The 9,471-nt window shown below is 33.4% G+C and overlaps 1 pseudogene; it reads right to left on the reverse strand.

Annotated features, from left to right (window-relative positions):
- Nucleotides 1-2,426: 2,426 nt before the first annotated feature.
- On the reverse strand, nt 2,427-2,525 carry LOC122105430 (annotated as a pseudogene).
- Nucleotides 2,526-9,471: the final 6,946 nt, after the last annotated feature.

A 9,471-nucleotide genomic window follows, 5' to 3' on the forward strand; every position in this document is an offset into this window, starting at 1 on the left:
AAAAATACCATGATTTATTATAAGAGAACTCATTATTGGACATACGAGCTTGAAGAGCTTTCTAATAGATTCACTATTTATTGTTACCCAACATTAGAAAAAATGTATAATGCAGTAATAAAAGAGAAGTCCCTTGCATGGCTATTAAAGACACTTGTTTTCATCTATAAAAGTAGGCCTGTCTATTGTCTTCATGTGTTTTCTATTATTGAAGGTGCTTAATAAGAAGTCAAAATGTATTAGTAGTCCTTTGCTATCAATTAAATCTCACTTTTTCTTCTTGGAGAATATAATGATCAAAGCAATAGTTGAGAATCTGCAAGGAATAGTTCAGAATCATGATTCAAGTGCAAGTGTATCACCAGTAAGTAATCCTTTATACCATTTTCCACAAAGATTTGTCACAGATATAATTGGCTTGCCTTCTCTTGCTGCATGTACCTATTCCTTCCTTCTACAGGAAAAGTGTGATTGAATTGATTTCATTCAGGTCTGTTCCTACAATTATCAAGGATTTAGATTCTTGTCTGCAATTTGGTCAAAGCTACGTCTCTTTATGTAGACTGCTATAAATGTACGTACTAATTTCAAGTAAATACATAAATTCTATTTCCATCCTTTTCAAAACATAAAATTCTGCATGCTCGGGGCTGGGAAGGTGGCTCAGTGGTAGAGCACTTGCCTTGCATGGATTCCTCAGCACCACATAAGCAAAAAGAAAAAAAGCCAGAAGTGGCGCTGTGGCTCAAGTGGTAGAGCACTAGCCTTGAGCTGAAGAGCTGAGGGACAGCGCCCAGGCCCAGAGTTCAGGCCCACGACTGGACCCCCCCCTAAAAAAAATTCTGCGTGCTCTATAAATTGATCAGAGGCATGCATTTTTCTCATTCCTAGAATAAGCTGCACATGAAGACACCACTGGTCCATATTTTCAGTCTGTATCTTTGAATACGGAGGAACATCTTTCCTCTGCTCTGCATCAATTCCCTACTCTACAGTTAGAATAATTTCGAATAGTAAAAATGGAAAAAGAGAAAATAAATCATAGTGAAAAAAACAGATGCAGAAAATTCACCGGATTTTGCTGAACAGTTCAACTAACATGAATTATTAGGGAAATACATGGACACATCATTCCCACTGACACTCAAAGTCTCTGGTTAGGCAATTGTCATGAAGATGAGGAACACGATGAAAAAGTGAGGAATGGTATCAATTGCAAGAAAAAAAATGGAGAAGGATCCAAGCAAATTTCTTCTTTGGACTGTTGAAAATAATCTGTTTACTACAGTGCAGGGACTACTTTCCCAAAAGGCCACTCATGTGAATACTAGGTATGAAGATGAGTATAACCATCTTTATCAGGAAGCCTACAAGGGATACTTTGACACTTTCCATGAGTTGGTGGCTCAATCGGCAGATATTCTTGCAATAACTGTAGATGGCTGGACACCCCTGCACAGTGCTTTTACGTGGAATAATACCAGAGTGGCTGTTTTCTTACTTCATCATTATCCAGATACCAATTCCCAAACTAAAGGCCTCTTGACCCCCTTGCATCTTGCTGCTGGGAATAGAGATAGCAAAAACATGTTGGATCTCCATCTGTTGAACCATTATGTCAAATCAGGTCTGAAGAATAAGTTGGAAGAAACTGCATTTGATATTGCCAAAAGGATAAGTATATATCACTACCTCTTTGAAGTTTTGGAAGGCTGTACAAATTGCTCTTCTAAATCACCATGGTTCGGTTAAGTTTCTTAAATTTCATAAATTCCATTCCATTCTTTGTGTCCATGCAAAATATTTTCACAATCCAAATAACAACAATATCTTACTGTAACAATTCATGGATTCCATGGAATTCTTACAAGTGAATTGTCTGACTTTGATGTCAAAATGTATTCAAAAGAGATTTGGATACATCTATAATGGTTTCTGGAGAGTTTGTGCTTTTTTAAATCAGAAATATTTATAACTTATCTGTTGAAATGAGTAGTATAGAAACTGAACATATTTCTGGTGTTTGTCTGAAAAAGTATATTTTAAAATATTCTATATTATATGTTTGTATAATGTCCATAATCTATTTTATTCTCTCCTAGATATAATACTTTGAATTCTACATTGTTTTATAATATATAGGCTCATTAATAAATGTGTCCTTTCAGATTGCATTCCATATAGAAACAGTGTAAGATTCCTTTTTTCCTAGGTCCTTATAGTATATTTCTTTGGGATAAAATAACAATGTTGTCTAATTTCAAAAGTGTTTTAAAGATTATGCTCTGTAAAGACTTCACTAATTTGAAGATTTAATACAATGATGTGAAAATAACTTTTAATTATATGAATTACATGTATTATTACACTTGTAATTTTGTAATCAACTTAAATAACTGTTTTTCATTTCTTGCATCTGAAGAATGAAAAATATGGAATACTTCACAAATTTTCATAACATCCTGTGCAATTGCCATGTTAATCTCTGTATTGTTGCAATTTGGGTATACGTGCTGCTGAAGCATGTAGTGTCCTCTAAATTGAAGCATGCAATTTAATGATACAATCTTTATACAGGCTTATATCCTTGGGTGCCTATTTGTAACAAGGAAACCTTAATGTTCCTAACAATAGTACTGATCTTATATCCCAAAAATTCTGTGCATAATGGAAAAAATTATATTGGTCAGAAGATTGCTCGCATTTTCAATTTTTTTGTCAATGACTATTTTAAGTCTTTTTCATTTTAAAGCATTTATAGCTAGGTCCAAAAGGAATGGCTTTTTGAAGTACTTATTTATCCAATTGAGTTAGCTTTGTAGAACTAATGGATTCAAAGTAAGCCTTGCTTAAGAGCTACTTCTAAACTTCAGCAGTTGAAATTTTCCCAAATGAGGTCTTACTGGCACCAATGTCTACCTTAACCTTTACCCTTCTTCCATGTAGGAACAGACCAATCAGAATATCTTATCCTAACAGCATGGATTGTCTTACTGGAACAAAACTAATCTTAGTTACAAGGGATCATATACAGATGAGCATTTCAGACAAAAGTGTTCAGACTAGAAGGTATTTTATCAAAATATAATTGTTTATTATACCTATCATTTCAAAAGGAGATAAAGCCAAGAAGATGAAAAAATTGTTCATGTGCATGATTACCTAATGTCCTGGCCTATCTACCTTCCAACCAGGCAGGAACTTAAACTACTGCCTTTATATCACCAAATATTTCTATAGAAACAGAAGTCCATATGTTTCTCTTTGTTATTAGGTCTTAAATTGGTAATGTCTCACCTTGCCTCCAGGCTGTAAATCTACAAATGGTAAAACTTTAGGTATAACTCCACCAAACACTCAGGTAGAGAAAATGGAATAATACTTTAGAACAGAGCTGCATTTGATGCTCAATCCACAACAGAACAATGTGACATTTTATTATATTATATATACTTATATATTTTATATTTATGTGTTGACTTCATGTTTCACGCAATGAAACTTAATATAATTAAGTGATAATTTGACAAATAAATTGATATTTATTCCAATAAGTAGAATTGGAATATAAATAATTAAGTTTAGAACATATATTATAATATAAAATTTGTCAATGCAAATGTCTTCGGTATAAACTTGTGATACCTTCTAAGTGTTCGTGGTCTTCTAAATTCACATCGTAAAGAAACAATGTTGTTTTCCTCTAATCTATAGGAGGTTTTACTCTGCTGCTCTGTTTATTGTTTTAACTAGCTCGCCCCAAACTGTTTTTCTCCATATTTCTGAAGCATTCCTAAAGATTATATCCAAATTTAGATGATATGATGTCTAAAAAATATTATTCTTCTGCAGGACCCATGGGTCCTAGGATCCAATGTCCCAGTTACCTGTTATCATCAGATAAAAGGGGCAAGACTTCTCAGCTGGGCCTACGCAACATGCCAGCAGAAAGTAATTGAAGATCCATCTCAATTTCTCTTTTCTTATATTTCAGGGCCCCAATTTCTTGAGATTCAAGAATTAGCAGCAAGTAATTGTGAAATGCAAGGTAACTTTAAATGAAGGATGAGTTCACAAAATCTGAGAGAAATTACTGTAATTCAAACTCAATTTACAAATGTTGAGCCCATATGAGTGAACAAGATCACAAAGTGTCAGACGATTATTTTTAATACCCCTCCCCTAATGATGAATCTAAGATTTCAGTCCAGCATAAATGGCCCCAAAAATAGTTCCTGGAAGGATAGATCAATAATGGTCTACTAAGGCCAGGAAAACTTGACTTATAGGTCAAATGTAATCCAGAAAAACATTAATTGAGAAGATCCTTAGTGCTTCAAAACACTGGTACTTTAGTACAACTTGATTCTGTGGTGTAAAAATGTTGTCATTCTCAAACCAATGATAACCTACATTTTACATTTAATCTCCTGAAAGTGTGTTCCTTTTGAAATAAACTTTTTAAAATCACATTTGCCAAAATAACATTCGATAAGTAGATAATACTTAGTGACATTACAAGTTTTTCAAGTGTAGGGAGCAAGTTACTATAGAGTTGATTTATTTACCCAGCACTAATGCCACACAGGTTCAATCATTCATTAAAGTGTAGAAATAATAGCCCTCACCATTTGTGTTGTTCAGTAGGTGCATTCCAGAAATGTGTTAAATAGATCAGCCTGCCATGTTTCAAACCCCAAACCTCAGCTTATAAAGTAAAGTTCATCACTTAATAAGGTACATTTTAAAAAGTCATGAATAGTTGCCTTATCATACATCGTTTTATGTTTTCCCTATCTGTCTAACATAGAAAGAAATATGACTTTAATATGAGTGCTCATCAGAGATATGACAAACAAAATCTGTCTTCTATTTCTATCATATTCCTCTATAGTAGTAAATGTTAGTTTTCTTCTTTTTCCAAAACTTATAGGTAGTAGAAAGTATTATCCCATGTAAAATAAAATAATCATACACCATTGTACAAAGCCAATTATAAAAATTGGTAATTAGGAATACATTCTAAGTCATTTTTAAACTTACTTGTTGAATAAAGATTAATCTTCCAAATGGATGAGAATATAATCATGTCTAGGTGCTTCAAGTCTGCAGTCTTGCAAATTGTTATTACAAATGAATGAATTATGGAAATGTAAGCTGACATCAGTTCAAGTATATGCAGGATTGAAACTCCATGGAATGTATATAAATCTTTCAAATATTAAGAGACAGATTAACAGAATGACTATCAGTAAGTTGAAACCAGAGAGGAATAATAGTAAAGACATAGAAAGAATAAAATATGGAACAAGGGGCAAGTACAATATACACATGTGATAAAGGAAGTGGTAAATCGGAAGTAAATCTTGGAGAAGGGGTTGGTTGAGAATGACATGAGACACTGTGATCCAGGAGCATTGGATAATTAGAGTGATATATTTAATTGTACCACAACCTTTTGAAATTCAGTTAAAAAACACAACAACAAACAAAAACACAAAAATCACAACCAAATAGGCATCTCTAGAGAGTATGAATATGACCTATCAAAAATTTTAAGCAGTTAGTGGAAGGCAGTCTTGGGAAGAGCAAACAAAGCTGTTCAAAGAGAGCAGTTTGGGGTAGGGGAGGATTCTGAACAGATGTAAATAGATGGTCTAAGGTTATAACTCACCTACATCTCCTGCAAATATTATCCTCCTTCTGCGAGTTCTCTTTGTCGAAACTGGATACTTCAGTCCTGAGCCACAATTGATAGCTTGTGAAGATAGAATGGAAGAAGAAAGATCAAGAACTCATTACTCCACTGAAGAGAAAACAATCCTCTATGTTTGCTCTCATCTCTCTTCACTACTTTTTCTTCATATCTTTAAGTCAATTCATTTTGAATTATATTTTCCTTCTTTGTTCTGGCAACATAATTGGTCAAAGTAATTCACTAAATATTATTTGCCATTTTTCCTATCATACTATTATTGGCCAAGCGAGTCCATTAAACTTTCCTCTTGCATTTGGTGGCATGAAACAACATCTATTTTAATGAGAACAAATCTAATGTATACTGTCTCCAGAAAACCAGTCCAAGAAGCTGTGATCACAACTATTTGGCTATACTTTTTTTCTTTTTTCTTTCATCTTGAAAGTCTGCTTGTGTCTAAAGTGAGGAGAAAAATAAGTACTCCATTACTTTTTGGTTCATTCAATTCTAACCTCAAAGATAGATTTTGATAAAAAGATGCTAAGAGGAAACCAAAAATTACACCGCTATTATCTTCTCTCTTAAGACTCTCCTTAGATGCCATATCAGGAACCGTGAAGTTATTCTTTGCAAAATTATTTCAGTAGATTATTTTTTTCTTGGTCTTGCATTTGCTCAGCAAGATGTATGGAGAAGAATAGATTTAAATCACCCATACCTTGGAAGACAGTGTCTGTTACAAAAGGACCATGCTTCTGTGTCTTACCTCTATGTCCTCCTCTTAGCTCTTGCCTGATTTCCAATTAATCACAGCTACTTGGCTTCAAATCTGGTGAAGCTGAAGGACTATACAGCCTCAGCCACTACTACATCTTCATAGTTTCTCTTTTAAAACTCTTTTAAGTTGCCTAATTTAGATGTGGAATTTATTTTCATGTCTTCATTCAATAAGTTCTGCATTTTAGTGAGCCAAATCAACTCTGAAAAATCACTTTAGGGAGCAAAAACATTAACACAATCTATATAAAAAAGTTTTGGCCTCCCTCTACTGCTGAAGCCAATACGCTTAGCTAGGGCTTCTAAGAACACTATTTTCTAACTTTTCCATTTGCTCAATTCTTTTCTGAACCCAAAACTTTTTGGGTTATGTAATAAGAGAAGTCTTCACTCTCTCATGGTAATAAGGATATTATGTTTTGTGAGCCACTTAGAAATGTGAAATCATTGGTTTGAAGTATCGAATCAGATTTCTGTGTTTCACTGCTTCACGTGCAAAGACATTGTGGAAAGTATTACAAACAGAAGAGTGTGAAGCCAATACCTTCTTTCATTGTGGAGGGCACTTTCTCCCGAAATATTTTGACCCAAATTATCTTTTTTCAGATAATTACTGTTTGATAATTAAAGATTAATTCACAAATTTTGATGTCTTTTTTTTTAAAGAACTTTGAATTTAAATTCCACTACAACCTTGTTTCACACAGTGAGAGTATATTTCCTGGGTAAGGACAACTGTCAAGGGAACCTACAGGATTTACAGTAAGTTTTCTGAGGTTTGTTTAGTGTGAAAAATAGCCATCTTCATCCACATTTATTCCTCTCTACTAAGTCTCCATCCATAGATTTCTTTGCATGAAAGCCTACTTTCCTAGGCCATTTAAAATTTTCTTAATGAGTTAAGTTTTTAAGAAGTTTGAACAATTAAAATTTACCTGTCATAACTTTAAAACTCTTTTGAAATTCCTATATCAGAATCGCGAAAACGCCAATATAAATTCCACCTTTACCATCAAAAATTTAACATGTTTTCATGATATAGTGTCCATGCAACTATTATTTTCCAGTTGCTTTGTTATGTTATATATGACCATATACGCTGATGCTGAGCAAAATGAACTCGAAGATACAGAAATATATATTTTTTATTTGTGGTGGTTTTTTTAGATGTACTATGTGATTTCTATTTTCTTTGGGCTTTTCCCCTATGGTTTACCCCTGCTGTATTTGATTTTTGTACCCTGTGTATTGTGTATACTTTTATCTTAATTAGGGAAGGGAAGAGGAACAACAAAATGGTGAGACAAAGGACAAAGGGCAAAACCAATGTAATAGCAATACTCACAATACAATATATTGGAAATGTACATTACAACTTCTGAGGGGTGAAGGGATGAAGGTAAACTACAAGAAAAATGAGGGAGAGGTAACAAGTTTGAAAAGTTATGTATTCACTACCTTACAATTACTTTAACCACACTGTGTATCAATTTGATAATAAAATTTTAAAAATAAGTTGCATAAAATATAATTTAACTGTATTGGTATAGTAAATATTATTCTTTATGTAGTAACCTTTAAAAAATCAATACTATTTGGCATGTAATTTGAATTAATTATCCCTTCTTTATCAGAGGCTCAGCAACTTGAATGTTATCCAACTAGACAATATTTTCACAATATACTTGCCAATATTTTGAAAAAAGAATAAATTTAGTACTTTTTCTCATACTAAGTTCGAAAACAGTTTAATTTTATGGAAACCCATAAATTTTAAAAGCAAATAAGTTGTTAAGAGGACAGAATATATGTTATTCAAAATTCCTATGACTAATAACTACTGATTTTTTAATTCTCAACATTCCATACCTGAGAGATTCAAAACAGTACCTGTTTGTAAGTTATGAAATTATGCAATAAATAAAGTTTCCAATGGGGTGTAACAGATTGAGAATTCAACAGAAAAATAGCCACGTTCTGTAGAGAATAATACTATGAAGCATCTGTAATAATTAATTCTTAAAGAGTAAGCAATTACTTATCAGAGTAAGCTACTATTTCTATGACCATCAATCCCAAGATTTACGTCATAAAGTTATCCTAGACCAACAGTATCCAACTTGAAATGTGCGCCTGAAAATTCCTTAATTCACATCATGAATATCTTACCTTTATTGTGAAAAAATACTACACCTCTCCTAATGTGATGCCCTCCTTGTTCTGGAAAGAGCACCACAATAAACTGAGCTGCATCATTGTTCCCCAGTGGTATTCTTGAGTTCTGAACACATGCAAATATTATTTATATTTATACTTTTTAACTATCATAGATATTCAGGTTGCTAAGATCGGAAAATTTTGGTTCAAAGCCCACCTCAGCAGGAAGGTTCCTTAGATTCTTATCTCCAATAAACCTCTCAGAAAAAGCCAGACACAAGAAACACTGAGGTTGAAGTGTTAGTGTACGAACCTTGAGCATAAACAGGTTCAGAGACAGTGTCCAGGCCCAGAGTTCAAGCTCTAGGACAAGCCAATAAAACAAAAACAAAAATGAAAACCAACCCCAAACCTAGCATTTTTCTCAATGTGTAAGGAGGAACGTAATTACTTACTTTTTCAAATTTTGGATGGAAATCATGAGTCATTTTGCATCTACGAATGTTCTGTAATGGAGAGAGCATTTAAAACACAACTGATGAGTTGCATTTCCATAGAAAACTTGACTTCTCAAAACATAGTGACAAAATTATCCCAAACTTCAAACTGTGTATTCCTTTCTTGTTGTTTGGTTTGTTTTATTGAGACAAAATTATACCACCTTGTCCAGGGAAGGTATCGCTATGTAATTCCACTCTCTAATCTCCTGTTTTAGTCTGAGTGCTAGAATTCCAAGCTTGTATCACATTGCCCTGCCATAGTTTGTTGGTTTATTTAATCTAGAAACAGACTAGCAATTCTAAACATCTCTTATGATCTTATCCACTAGACTGACCTCA

This window comes from Dipodomys spectabilis, unplaced genomic scaffold (assembly GCF_019054845.1).
Source record: "Dipodomys spectabilis isolate Male_0828 unplaced genomic scaffold, ASM1905484v1 ptg000031l, whole genome shotgun sequence".
Taxonomy (NCBI): Eukaryota; Metazoa; Chordata; class Mammalia; order Rodentia; family Heteromyidae; genus Dipodomys; species Dipodomys spectabilis.